The sequence below is a fragment of the Dipodomys spectabilis genome, unplaced genomic scaffold (assembly GCF_019054845.1).
Source record: "Dipodomys spectabilis isolate Male_0828 unplaced genomic scaffold, ASM1905484v1 ptg000019l, whole genome shotgun sequence".
Lineage (NCBI taxonomy): Eukaryota > Metazoa > Chordata > Mammalia > Rodentia > Heteromyidae > Dipodomys > Dipodomys spectabilis.
The window spans coordinates 5,031,271-5,046,175 of NW_024870696.1; the positions used below are offsets into that span (position 1 = coordinate 5,031,271).

Genomic DNA, 14,905 nt, shown 5'->3' on the forward strand with positions numbered 1-14,905 from the left:
CTGTGTTTAGAGAAATATGCCTAGTATGAAGAATAAGAATGCAATTGACAGGAGAGGGACTTTTGATGTGTAGATGATGATAGTTAAGAAAAAGTTGTTCTTAGCTGCTTACTTTTCTTTCTTACCCTGCTAGCATTCTCTCCACAGAGTCATAGAGAATTTACAGATAAATGGTTATATTAATTCCATATACCATAATGAGTAACATAGAAAATTCTATACCTGGAGTTTATAAAAAATTATGATAGAAGAAGAGAATAATAATGACAACAGCACGCATAAATCAGCCAGCTTTAATTTCAAATTATCATAGTGCACTAAACTCCATTCTTTTGAGAAACATCCTTAAAAATTCTTGTTTATTCTGAGGTCATGGATTTATCTTCTGAATGTCTGAATACATAATGTCAAATGCTGTCGTGCTTACAAATAATTTTCCCAGCAAAGAAAAATGATTTAGTTGGAAAGTATGTATTCGGGAATAATTTGGGGAACCCAGATATCAATTCTATACCTGCCATGGAAATATCTGATTTTAAATTTTGTTTATCTCTCTAAATTGCAAGTTATTCTAATAGACATTTGACCAGGTCCTGTGTAGCTTCTCTGTATGCATAACTTCACACACACACACACACACACACACAAATCCCTAGTGTTGTTTTCCTTTTAGTGTTTTCCTGACTTCATATAGTCCCTGGAGGATTCAGGGACCCTTTTCATGTTTTTTTATTATCTTTGTCTGTTGGCTTGTTTTATTCAATTGAAGCCTTTCATCAAACTCCTTCCTATAAGACAACTACCAAATTAAATGGACTTACTGTGTTTAATCCTTTCAGCTGATTTTATTAATCATTATTTTCAGAGATCAAGAGTGTACCATGTGAAGGTCTTTCTCAGGGTAAGGAAGTCACATTTACCACCACTCCCCGCCCCCCAAAAACACAACTTAATACTTTTTGAGCATTGATTACATTCACAATCTAGTTTTTGGAACAGAATTGTATTACGTTACTAATTCCATCAACAACTCTAAGAGCTGTATATTGGAGTAAGAGCTGTATATTGGAGTTTGATATTTTGGAAGCGTTACCAAGAAGTGGCTATTCATGTAAAGATTGTGTATCTCAACCAGTTCTGCAACTCTGTCATGACATTGATAATTTCCTAGCACAGTAATATGAAGACATTCACATGTTGAGACATTTTAGAGACAGGTGGTCTTTCCCCACACACTCCTTTCTCTTTTGTGTGTAGGACATCAATGGCCCAGATCACTTTGGAAGATACTTTTCAAAAATCTACAGCCTTATAAGCTAACATTTCTGAATGATTGCACAGAATAGATATTTAACTACCTACAATGGCAGAATTCTGTTTCCTGTCCACCTATTAATGTATATCACAATTTTTCCTCTTATCCAAATGTTAGTTATTTGATGTCATATCTCCTATTTATTTTTGCTCTTTGTATCACTTAGAGAAGTGTTCAGCACAAAATTGATGTGTAATGCTAACTGAAGCATAATAAATAAACATGTATTGAACCTCACTCTATTTTATATCAGATATATTGTGGTGAATTTGAACTATGGATACAAGGTATTCCTTCAAGAAATGGTACTTGATTAGTTTTTTTCTTTAGGTATGGGTGACAATTTCATTGAACACAGAAAAATGGTTATAATTTCTTTAACTTCTGAGTATCAAATATCTTTGTATTTTCATGCCTATAGGGGGAGGAAACAGACAGATCATTAATTTAAGGCTATCCTGAGAAAATTAGTAAAACCATGACTAAAAATGAAATGCAAACAAAATGTCTCAAGTGATAGAGCCTTTGCATAGCACTTACAAGTTCCTGGGCTGATGTTAGGTGAAATGAACCCCAAGATAAGGATTCAAATGTTTTTTTTTTCTTTCATGCGATTGTTTCTAACATATTTATAACATGATTTCTTTGTTGCTTTGTATGTCCCTCCCCCACGGTATAACCCCTGCTCTTGTATTTGATGTTGGGTATGGGGGGAAGGGCAAAAACAAATGGTTTAAATAGGGATACAGGTGGATCCATTGCAACAATGTGATATACAAGTCATTATCTCGAAAGAAGAACTTTACAACTTTGACAGGGGATTGGGGGGGGGGGGAGAGTGGGTGGGAGATGGGAAGGGATGAGAATGGGAGACAAAGGAGGAGGCAACAGTGCTTGATAAGAAATGTCCTCATTATCTTGCCCATATAATTGTAACCCTTCTGTACGGTATTTTCACAATTAAAAATAAAGATCCCGGGTTCAATCACCAACACTGCATAAGCAACAGCAACAATAAATATTTTGCAGTTTTCTTTTCATTTATTCTGGAGGAAGCCAGTAAACATGTCGTGAGGACATTTAAAGTACACCTGGATAGGTTCAATTTTCAAGGACCTGTGAACTCCGGTGAATGGATATGCAAGCATGTCATATTTGAAATACATATTCCAGGCCCATTCAGGCTTTTATAGGCCTGCTGATAACTTGATTGCAAATTAATGAAAGATTAACAACAAACTTTCACCTAAGTTACTCCCCAAATTCTAAACTATGGAAATTTTGGGGTAATAAAATGCTTTTGTCAGCTGCTAAGTTTTAGAGTATATTTTATAGTTTATTTGAAAACTTGTTATATAATGTGTGGATTTACAGGTTTACTTGGGTAAATCTACAATAGTTAACTACGCAGTGTCAAATAATCTAATAAATATTCACAGAGGAACTACTATGTGTTATTTATCATAAAAATACACATTAAGATTCAAATTTCATTTTTGATCACAGAAAACTGCACGATTCACAGGAAGAAAATCAAGAATTTTTTTGTCATTCAAAAAATTAGAGACAATATGTAGATTGGTAAGTATGGAATGGATGGAAAGTACAGTGAATGGTAAAGACAGCAAACAATATCCACAACAGATTACTACAACATAAACATGCATACTTGATCATCATCTATATGTAATTTGTAATATATTTCAACTGTAAGTACAGAACAATGTAGAAGGGAGATCAGTATCAAGAGATGGCTATCTGAGAGAAGAACGGAAAGACTGAAGACATAAGAAAGGCAAAGAAGGAAAATAAGTGAATGTATAAATGACATATACACAGAATGATAAGCATGAGATGGTAAATATGACAAGGTCAAACTTTGCACATTAATTTGTTTAAAAGTATGACAGATTAAACACAAGAAACAAACAAAGTCACCTAATTTGTCCCTGTACTAGGGAAGGAGAAATGAAATAAAATAAAACAGACATGGTACATTTTGGGCTGTTATTTTAAGTAAGAAAGTGGAAAAAAATAAATAAGAAGCTAAATATCAAATAAGCACAAGTGCTATGAAATTGTAAAGATAATTTGCTACAGAATAGTATGTGAACACTACTTTGGAAAAGGAGTCTTGGGGAAAAATAGTAGATACCATGTCTGAGGTAAGAGTTAAAGAATGCTGTTGACTATTTATCCAAAGCTGTGCCCAAGGACATGTATTCCAGGTAGAGGCAGATACCTTAGCATAGAGTGAAAAAGAAAAAAAAAAGAACAATGTAGTTATAACAGCAGAAGTTAATGAAGAGTGATATGACAGGATTATGTTAAACATAAGAAATAGAACTATCATAGTTACATAAATAGAGAATGTGGGGCTGTAAGATAAAAGAAATCCAGAGGTTTCAAAAAAGAACAGATACAACTCTAGCTACAAACATAATTATTCCCAAGGAATCATGAGGCCTTTAATCTATGGAAAACTAACCATTATTTTAAGATTGTTTAGAGAAGGCAACTATAAGTAAAAGCCAGGATACAAGGTGTTAAAGACCAAGTAAGGAAGTGAGAACCATGTCAAAAAAAGAGAAAAGCAAGAGATTTGTGAATTACCAGTCTTATGCCATATTTGCTGTTTCCGCAACCACCTCAGATCTCTAATCATCTTCCATGTTTAATACTATTCAACTAGGTTTTAAAGAAAATAATTCACAATAACTGAAGAGGAGAATCTCATCAACTCGAAACACATTGCTTTATTAATAATCTAACAATCTTTCCTCTGGGGGTAGATGGTCAACTCGTGACTTGTACATTATTGAAGACGAAAGCAAACTTACTGCATTGAATATTTGTGTTTTCACTTCAAACCATCAACTTTTGCATACTAGCCAGCCCACGGAAGAAAAGTATAGGGACATACAGGTAATTCCTACAGTAGTTAACATTTGTGCCTTCTCCTTGTGTTAAGCCTGAATTTACAGAGAACTAACTGGTGGAGATTCACCCCACATGGCTAAGGATTGCTGTGAAAGGAAGTGACATTGGTAGAAATGAGATTGAATTGTGGCTTTGGAAGGAGAACAGTCACAGAAGAAAAGGGATCACATAAACACTGGCAGAAAAGTCAAGTCCTTTCTTAATTCAGATAGAGAAAGGAAATCACTGCCTGGGATATGTCAGGGTTAGAAGAGCTCATCCTGACAGAGCAGATCTGTCATCAGAAGCCACGAACAGTTCATAAGGGCAACCCTTCAGCCGATCAGGCAAATAAAGCTGGACTTCCACTAAATAGCCAGTTATATTTGAGTGGCTCTTAGAAAACTCAGGTAGGGTCTAGAATCCACTAAGGGACAAGGGCAGGGAAAACTGAGAGGGGATTTGAAGAGTGCATGAGATGAAACTCACAGGTCCAATTTGAACTTTGGATTTGGAACTGCCTAGGTTTAAATGAAATTTCTACACTATAAAAAGAAGAGTGGAAACACTATATCATGGTTAAGTGTATTATTTCACATCTGAAAGTGTGGCTTTTGAAATCATATTGTTTATACCTTTTTTCATTTATTATTTTTGTAAGTGGAAAAACATCATACTAGCTGCTAGAAGATCTAACAAGCAATAGAAGGAAGGAAGGTAGGGTGATCTCATTAAGTATTTTCAGGTAACTAGGAAATTAGTAAATCTGATATATTATTTTTGACTTTTATTTAGAGTTCATTTAAGCCAAGTTTAAGATTTTTATAGTATAAGTAAACCATTTGCTTTATGAAACATTTGACATTATCTGTCTCTTTTTTATAAAAGCTATACCAAACATATATTGGAAACATATGTATTTAATGTTCATTATCTTAAGCCTGTGGCCTAACATAATGAGCAGAATACAATCTTCATTGCTGTGTGGCTAATGCCTTTTTTAATTAGGCAACATGGACATATAAATAACAATAATAATGTCTTAAATCCTAATTCAGGAATGTAGAATTCAGGAAGGTAATTTCAAGTTGTCTTCAGAGAATGGGAGCAAAGAAAAGTCTTCTAGAGCTGGGTGCTGTGGCTCACACCTATAAACCTGAGAAGATTGAGATCAGGAGTATGGTAGCTTGAGCCAGCCTTGGGAATGAGTTTGTTAGACCCTATCTCAGTAGAAAATGTGGGGCATGTTGGCACCTGCCATTCTAATTATGGTGGGCAAAGTAAACAGAAAAATCACCATTTAGTCTGGCATGGGACAAAAGTAAGAAGATATCTCAAAAATAATCAGAGATAAGAATTAGTGAGTTCCAGCTTCATATAGTCATATGCAGAAGGAAAAGTGAAGAAACAACAACAAAACAAAACATCAGAAAAATATTCAAGAAAAGAGAACAATTGAACTGGGTTACTAGTCTGGTCAGTATAAAGAAGAAACAGTATAAAAAGAAACAGTATGAAAAATGTAATGAAGAGAAAAATATAGTTATAAGAATGAGAGTATGTTCAATTTTATTCTACCCTGTCATAGCATTTCTTTCTTAAAATGTGTTTCAACTATTGTTAGTGTTGAAGGTGATTCTATTCAAAGACTTTTATTGAATGTTCAATATTTTAATTTTTCCGTTCAAATATGTTGTTAGTCTAAATATAAAATATAAAGTCTTAAATCTACAAACACACATAATACATATTTTACTTTATCAAAATTGTATATTTATTGTTGACAAATGAGAGCAACTGCCCTGGAAAAGCAAATAACTTAGATTGTTGTTTTCCTAACAAGACTGTATAAAATGTGCAACACAGAGTAACCTATAGGTGTATACAATTATTAACTACTGACTCTTTTGAAGGTGTAATATTTAATATGAAACAAGTAGCTAATCAGATTTATCATTAATAAAAATTTTAGGCAAGGCAAATTTTAATTTTGGCATTTTTTCAACATTGCTACAAACATGTTCCCAAATAAAATACTAACACGAAAGCCAAGAGATAGGCTTTCAGACTTGATGAGAAGTGAGTGAACTACATTTCAATACAACCCTTCAACACTAAAGTAGTCACACAATTCAGGGATACCAAAGTTAGCATTCTGCAGTTTCATTCAGCAGAAAGCACTGGTGTCTCTTTACTTACATAGTGTAAAGCCATTCAGAGGAGCAGCTTATGACTCTCAACCTTGCCAAATTTCACAGGTGCTGCTAGCAAAGAATGCCCAATAGTCTGCCACTCCCCCCTTGCAAAAAAAAACAAATCTCTATTCACAAGAGGAAAAACTTACAAACAGAGAGGCTGTTTTTGAAAAACCTTTGAAGCCAATTCAGTTTGGAACTTGAGCAGTGGTACCTCCTCCTAACAAGAGGTGCAGTGTGACATGCTGGCTCTCTTATGAATATTCTTGAATGAATTCCTTCCCTTTAGCATTTTAATGTCATGTTTCTTTACAAGAGGCCTGCTTTTCACAGTTGTCTCTATTTAAATATATCAACTCTTACACCCTATCTCATTTGTTTTTACTAATGAAAATGTCAAATCCAATCAATTTGTTGTCTCATGAAATTTTTGCTACTGCAATGCTTTGATGCCTCTTATGTAATGAAACTATCCTCTATTCTTCATGGGCACTAATAGCTAGAAGTCTCAGGTATGTTTCCAGCAATGAAGGTGATTTTTTGCTAGGGATTGAAATACACATGTTCTTGATTGCAACCCGGGTTTAGAGCTTTTTTGTTTACATTGTGGCCCAAAGTAAGGTGCAGAAAGGGGCTCAGCTCTAGATTTATCAACTCTTATCTTCTCATTTTTATAGCTTTTAAAATATAACTAAATATTTAACTATTTATTTCTTTATTAGTAGAAAAAGACACATCTCAGAGAGTTAATGTGATTGACACAAAAATAAGAATTTTATATACAGAGTAAATGATAGAAAAGATCTTTTCCAGCAGAAAATTTAGAATAAGTGAATTTTAAGTTTTTTTGTCGGTCATGGGGCCTAAACTCTGGGCCTGGGCACTGTCCCTCAGATCTTCAGCTCAAGGCTAGCACTCTACCACTTGAGCCATAGCACCACTTCTGGCTTTTTCTCCTTATCTGGTGTTGAGGAATAGAACCCAGGGCCTCATGCATGCAAGGCAAACACAGTACCACTGAGCCATCGTCCCAGCCACCTTACTTTTGTTTTTGACATAAACTTTTTGGCTTCCAAAGTTATATACCAAAAACCAAATTAAAAACACTGAAATTAGAAAGATCATGATTTCGAAGAAATGTATAAATTGTGATCTATAGGTCAACTTTTAAATTTTCAAGTTTTAATTTGAAATTTATAATTTATATATCTGGTAAAATTCTTGCTTTAGAATTTGTAAAGAAGTACTGTTGTGCACCATTTATTTAGAAAACAAGTAATTGAATATAAGCACACAAAAAGTTAGGCAGAAAATTATGACTAGAATACAATAAGTCATACATAATAATACTTGAAATTATGTTTATATGATTCGTTTAGGGAAAAGGAAAGCATAGTGTCATGCATTCTAGCAAGATACTAGGCAACAGTAGTGAATGTACATATGGCTACTGCTAAACACAGAGCTTACAAAATATATTTTTGGAGTATTATTTTTTTTGTTTGTTTCATATTGCTATTAAAATGAAGTTGGTGGAATTCACCCTTGTTTTATCAGAGAAACTAACACACACACACACACATACACACTATGCATGTATATTAACCTCTAGATGTACTGGACACAACAAAGAAAATTTGTACTGATTTGAGGGAGTTTTAGAATTGTTATAATAAACAACAAAAAACAGTCTCTCAAGAACATCTTTATATTTAGGAAAGGGGAACTCCCAAGTGAAAATTAAATTAGAAAGAACTGAAATATTCCTGAAGTTAAATTTAATCTATCAAAAAATAGCTCATCAGGAATAGAGTCAGGAATAGGCTTTACACATAATCAAACAAAAGACATTTCAGTACAAGAGACTTTAGTGTTAAAATACTTATCAGACTCTGCTTCAGTAATTGTTTGAAAAGGTTTTCTCAAAAGCTGAACAGTTATTACTTTTCCTTCTCACGTTTTTAGTATTGTGGTTTGAATTTGCTGTGCTACCTGAGCAAAGGAAGCAGAAGAGAGAGAGGTAAGCTAGCTCCATTCTTCTTGGTTTACAAGACCTTTTCACAGACCTTCTTTTATACTGTTACTAGGCTTTGAACTCAGGACCTCATATGCTTGCTATGCTGGGATTCTTATCACTTGAGTCACTGCTCCAGCCCCATTTTTGCTCATTATTTTTGAGATAGAACCCTGTGAACCTTTCTGTTAGGGCTCACCTGAAGTTTTAATCCATTTGTGTTTGGTCTCCTGAGTAGCTAGGATTACATTCATGTCCCACCAGCACCTGCCTGTGCTAGTTTCTATAAAACATCTTCTCAAATTTCTGAGAAAGTCATTAAAAAATATATCACCTTGAAATGGAGGGGGTAAAAGATAGGAACCAATAAACACATTTGCTTATTTTTAGTTTGCAGTGAAATGAGCATAGAAGACCATCAGCCTTTTGATGTACTATTTTGAGCACCCTAGAATTGCTCAATCTTAGCCTCTATTTCTCTGGAGTTCCATTTGCTGAAGCCCAAAGACATCACAGGACTGAGAAGATAGATTGGAAGAGATGGAGAAAATATGGAAAGCGAGTCAGTGTATGAGAGCTTCATTCTCGTGTTGCATGCCAGCTTTCTTCACAACAACCAAGGTATAGACACAACTGATAAATGGACAAGCTCATGAATGACAAAGAAATGGGTATATTTAAACAAAGGAATATATTCCATCATACCAAGAATGAAACCTTGTCATTTTATTCGGTGAAAAAAAAATTGAACAAGTGAAAACCAGGCAGGCACAGAATCACAAGTAGCACATAATGTTACATAGATATGGAATCCTGAAAGGATAATTATAGAAATTTACAGCAGAGTGTGGTTACCAGAGGATGACAAAGTAGGAAGTTGGGGAATGTTGAACTTTCTTAAGTTTAAACAGAAGCAAGAAATTCTAGTATGATACCAAAAAGTATAAATGACCCACAAATGAAAATAATATGTAAGGTTAAAATAATCTACCATACATTCAAGATAGAAGAAAAAACTATTTCTCAAAATATACTGATGAAAACCCAAGCTCTGAAACCACCGATAAGAAAGTTGTTTTAATTATCAAAAATCAGTATCCTTTACCATAAAGTTTGAGTAATGATACTACTCTAATATTCTATTAAAAGAAGAGAAACAGCTAACTTGCTTGGCATGGTGTTTGACACAGAGTTTGCATGTTATGTATTTTAACTATATAAAAAACAAAGATGACTTAAGTGGAGAGTGTACTCCAGGTGATCACCTTCTATTATGTTTGTCTGTGACTCTGCATGAAGGGCCATTGTCTAACCTCTGAATGTTCCTCCATTTACTTCAATTTCTCATGTGAGTGTGATTAATTATAAATTGTAACACTGTTATCTGCTGCACACACATATATAATCTCCAACATATTCCTATTTACTGGATTATTGAATATCTTAGGTATTGATGCAATTTAGTACATTTCAATGAAAATGTAGAGAAGGTTATAAAATCATTAGAATACCATTGTATATCATAATCATGCATTTTCTCTTCAGTTTTCAAATACATAATTTAAGAATGAGTATGTATTTGTGTTTATATTTTGTCTGTATTTATGTGCATTTTAGAGAGTATGGGTTTATGAATGTACAGATAAACACACACATACACACATAGATGTATTTTAAAAATCATTACGCTTTCTCACTGTTTTATGTTTCTTTACCACTTACTTTCCTACTTGTATGAACTAATTTTATTTTTGTTCAATAGAAGGAATTACCTCAGACTTGATCTTTTCTGTTCCCTTTGAAAAACCTACATGAAATCTTCCCGCTGGGTTTAATAGAACAGCCACAACAAACTGACCTTCATTTTCTCCTGTGTTCTTTTGTCACCTCAATGTTCTTTAGTGTGGCTCTATTTGTTGTTGTCTGAAGTGCATCTCGATTGTGTGATAGAGGATTTTTATTTCAATTGCCATTGATTTTTGAAATGTATTCATTCACTTTAGAACTTGTGGTGCCAGTTTTAAATGGAGTACTGCAAAAGGCTTTGTGGTATACATCTTGGTGATATTTCATTTTTACCTCCTTGATTCATAGAGACATTTACTTTTGACAATAGTGTCCTGGTTCAGTAATCAAGAAAAATAACTTAATTTCAGTTATATTTCTACTTTATGACTTGATATAGATGCTCCTGTTGTGTGTGCAGACATGCATACACATGAAGAAATAATAACAAAAGTAACTAATGAAGGTTTATTTTCTATTTTGTCTTATATGTGTACACTATTATGTACTACATAAATATTAGTGCTACATATATGATTTATATTTTTATTTTTTAATGTCAGGCAAAGGTTACAGATCTCTATTTCATGCAAAAGATCACTGAAAATGTAGATAAGGCAAAAGTTGCATTTGGCTGGTACTGAAAATTTTGTGCCTTATATAATTTTCTAGTTGTAATCTGTAAATTGGAAGAGTGAAATAAAATCCACAAAATTGAGAAAGTAATTATTCAAAGATTCACCTAATATTTGATCTTTAGTCCAAGATCAAATTTTGTATAGTATTAGTATCATTTAGAATGGAAAGTATAATATCCATATTTTTGTCTAGAGGATGCTTTGACAAAGTAAGTTCAGCATACCTTAAATACACACAAAAGATGCCAATATCATTTGCCTAGAAGCTGATTTCATACAATCAGATAAAATACACTGTTGTACTCCATGTTTTTGTACTTAGTGTTACCTACTTTAAAACACAAGAAATTTCAAAATGCTATTAATTAAGTTTGTTGAACCCTCCAACACCTGATCTTTCCCCTGTTTTTTAATGGACAATGTTCAGGAGAAAATTGCACAGAGATCATAATTCTGAGTTTTAAGATATGATACTACTTGGAAAGCACGAAAACAATACCATTTGCAGTTTGCTTTTAAAAAAACAACAACAACAATTGGAGATTTCTTCTAAATCATGAACCCAATTACTCAGGAATAACGTCACCTGAATTGATACTGATTAAAGTTTCAGCTCTAACATATATTTACGTAAAAATGGAAAAATAATTCTTCAATTTTATTGACAGCAGTATTATAAGAGTTGGGAAAAAACATTAGCATTCTCAAACATACTCAAGAATTCATACTTTTCGTCTTACAAATGAATGAACTAATATCAACAAAAAATACCTCTTCCTGCCCCCAAATACTCTTCTCTCTGAGATGTAACATATTACCTGTTATTGATTTCTGTATCTTTGTCTTGTATATAAGTTTATGCATTTTAAAAACCTCTTAGTTGTCATATATTTAAACATTTTTCATAACAAGTTAAAATATCTGAACATTTAGATGTTTAAATTTACTTCTTAAATATTACAAATATTTTCCTTTAAGTCATCATCAAGAAGCTGAAATGCAATTGATAAAATATTCTTCTGTAACATATTATGTGTAAGGAAATAAAATTCATAATGCAGCACACCCATATGGGGACGTCAAACAATTTGCTTCTCTGATTCTTAGCAAGTATCTGCACAGCATAATTTTCAGTTCCAACAAACATATTTGTATTTGAGAGAAGAGAAAGGGCATTCATTATATTTCGTTGGAAGACGTAATTTCAAATTTTCATGTACCCTTCCCATTTGGAGCCATTTGGCCAGAATTAGTCAGATGTCCGTCCAAAGCTCAAGGGAAACCTTAAAGCATAATGTAGCATGTGCAGAAATAAAGCCAGAGATGTATTACTAAAGGAAGAGATGAGGTAGAGAACAATTACTCAGTTGCCTTTTAGTCCCTATTAAGAGATGGCATATGCCTAATAAAGCATTATCAAAGACTAGTCCAGATAATTATGGGTGTATGTGGGTTGCTATTATTAAAAATTGCATACAAATATCATGTAAGAACTAGGTGCTGGGGGCTCATGGTGTTTCAAACTTTACAGAAAAAAATCTGTATGTCAATAAGGACTTATGAACAAAGGCTATGCATTTCCTATTTGGAATAAGATAATGTATTTCAATGGCTTTTAAAATGCTTTTAACCCACATGTATGGGATAAAATTTATTATAATCAAATCATTTCCCCTAGCCATGAGTCCTAATAAAAGAATGTTCCCGGGGGAATAGGGAAAGAAAGATATGTTAAAATAAATTGTTCATGAAAGGAAGATGAAAATTTAAGAGAAACCTATTATAATTAAAATCCACTGCTGCAAACATTTGCATTTAAAAAATAAAATTCTAAGCCGGGCGACAGTGGCTCACACCTGTAATCTTAGTTACTCAGGAGGTTGAGATCTGAGGATTGTGGCAAAGCCAGCCTGGGCAGGAAAGTCCATGTAACTCTTACCTCCATTTAACTGGCTCTGTGGCTCAAGTGGTAGAAGGCTCACCTTGAGCTGAGGAGCTCCAGTGGAGGGCCCAGGCCCAGAATTCAAGCCCCATGACCACCATGACCACCACCACTATCAACAACAACAAAATTCTAAAATAATAACTGCAGTTTGTGCTCTAAGAGAACCATAATAAACAAGTAGCTTACAGAAAGAAAGTGTGAAACAAAGAAGGGATGGAAGCAAGGGAGGGAAGCAGAGAGAGAAGGCAGGGAGGGAGGGAGGGTTGGGCACTGGTGGTTCAAGTCTGTAATATTAACTTCTCAGGAAGATGAGACATGAGGATGTCCTTTAGAAGCCAAAGTAAGCAGGATACTCCTAGAGAAACTTATCTCCAATTAACCACAAATAGCTGGCAGTGGAGCTGTGGCTCAAGTGATAGAGCCCTAGCCTTGAGCAAAGCAAAAATTGAGGGACAGTGCTTAGACACTTCAAGCCCTAGTACTGGCACACACACAGACACACAGACACGCAGACACACACAGACACACACACACACACACACACACACACACACACACACACACACACACACGTGTGTACACCAACACACCAAAGAATAAAAAAGGAAGAAGGAAGTGAGAATGAGTAAAATGAGACAAATAAGAATAAACAAGTGAATTGGTCAAAGACACTAAACATTTCTTTATTTTGGGGGGGTCCGGTTGTAGGACTGAACTCTGGGCCTGAGCACTGTCCTTCAGCTCTTCAGCTCAAGGCTAGTGCTCTACCTCTTGAGCCACAGTGCCACTTCCAGCTCTTTGCTTTTTGCTTATGTGGTGATGAGGAATCGAACCCAGGGCCTCAGGCATCCAAGGCAAGCACTCTACCACTGAGCCACCATCCCAGCCCGACACTAAACATTTCTAAGGATATCAATTGAATTGACAAAATTTTAGCTTGAGAGAGAGTATTGTCATTGTGGCTGATGGACATAAGAAATGGAAAAGTTTGACAAGCCTTAAAAATAATCACAATTACTAAAACACACATCAAATCTCACTTCAGTGCATACTCAAACTAACAGGAAACAAGGCTATAAAGTGTATGCATGGTCATAATATTCAGTGTATAGTTGTGAAAATAAAACTAGAGATTTGAGGAGATGGGTAGGTTTGGAGAGATTGGGCAAAATATGAAAGGAGTGACATTGATTAGGACTCATTGTATTCATAAGTGGACATGTTTAACTAAAACCCCTTTGTACAATCACTTAAAAGATAATAAAAATTGAATAAAGAAACATCATCCATAAGATTTTAAGTGGAAAAACATAGATATACTTAAAACGATGAATAAATAAAAGCCATGATATATTCATATTACTGATAGTGTAGCATCAACATGCACTTGAAAACAATACTCTAAGTGAAAGAACCCATTCACAGAGACTAAACATTACATGTTTCTATTGCATGAAATGCCCAGGGCACTAAATTGATTGAGACAAAGAGGAGATGTCACAAATCTATACAAATAGTGTGAGGATAGATGGAAAGTTATGACGTCTAGATTTTGGAAGTAGGAAAAGACTCTCAACTTACATGTGGAGATGGTTGTAGAAAAATTTGAACATACTAAATCCATTGATGAAATGGCAATGGATCATTTGTGAGTGGAATTTTTAATATCCTATTAATCATAAGAGTTTTGGGAAAGAAATCTATAAATATAGATTTCTCCTCCTTATGATTTAAGCATCAAGTCAAAATTCAAGCATTTTGTAACTGAAATCTTCTTGCAAATATTTATTTTTTTTGGAGTGTGCTATCTTTTCCTTGAGTTTTGCTTTCTGATGTATTTTTATTCATGCCTCAAGTAGACATATACAACATTTTTACTGCATTTTTTACAGTTGATATATTTTATAGAACCAAATCTAAAACCCACTTTTTGAAACTGGTTCAAATACAAATAAGTTAACATATGTTCTTCATTTATATTCAAGATTAGTGCCCTTTCAGAAAATAGTGTACAATCCTATTTATTGAATTATTGTCTATACATAGTCCATAAGGAGAAATTTCAGTTGCAGTGCTGCTGCTTTCTTCATAATT

The 14,905-nt window shown here is 34.0% G+C and overlaps 1 protein-coding gene across 2 annotated transcripts in view; it reads right to left on the reverse strand.

Annotated features, from left to right (window-relative positions):
• Positions 1-14,905, reverse strand: part of Brinp3 (BMP/retinoic acid inducible neural specific 3) — a 424,144-nt gene that overhangs the window by 55,534 nt on the left and 353,705 nt on the right. The gene's annotated exons all lie outside the window — the stretch shown is intronic.